Consider the following 229-nt stretch of genomic DNA (forward strand, 5'->3'; position numbering starts at 1 on the left):
GAGACGACCACAGCCTGCGGCCCTTTCAGTCATGGCTGTGCGCGGAAATATGAAAAGGGGGACACGGGGTGGGGTAAAAATAACAAACGGTAGGACGCATAAGTAAGGGATAAAAGCAATATGGCATCTTTTCTGCCCTCTGAAAAGAACATCAAGCGAGAATTCAAATCCTAGGGGGGCGGCGCCGCGCTTTGGTCTGATGCCGCTCTCTACGCATCCCATCCTCATG

This window comes from Filicampus tigris, chromosome 1, assembly GCF_054856515.1.
Source record: "Filicampus tigris isolate MCC_2025a chromosome 1, RoL_Ftig_1.0, whole genome shotgun sequence".
Lineage (NCBI taxonomy): Eukaryota > Metazoa > Chordata > Actinopteri > Syngnathiformes > Syngnathidae > Filicampus > Filicampus tigris.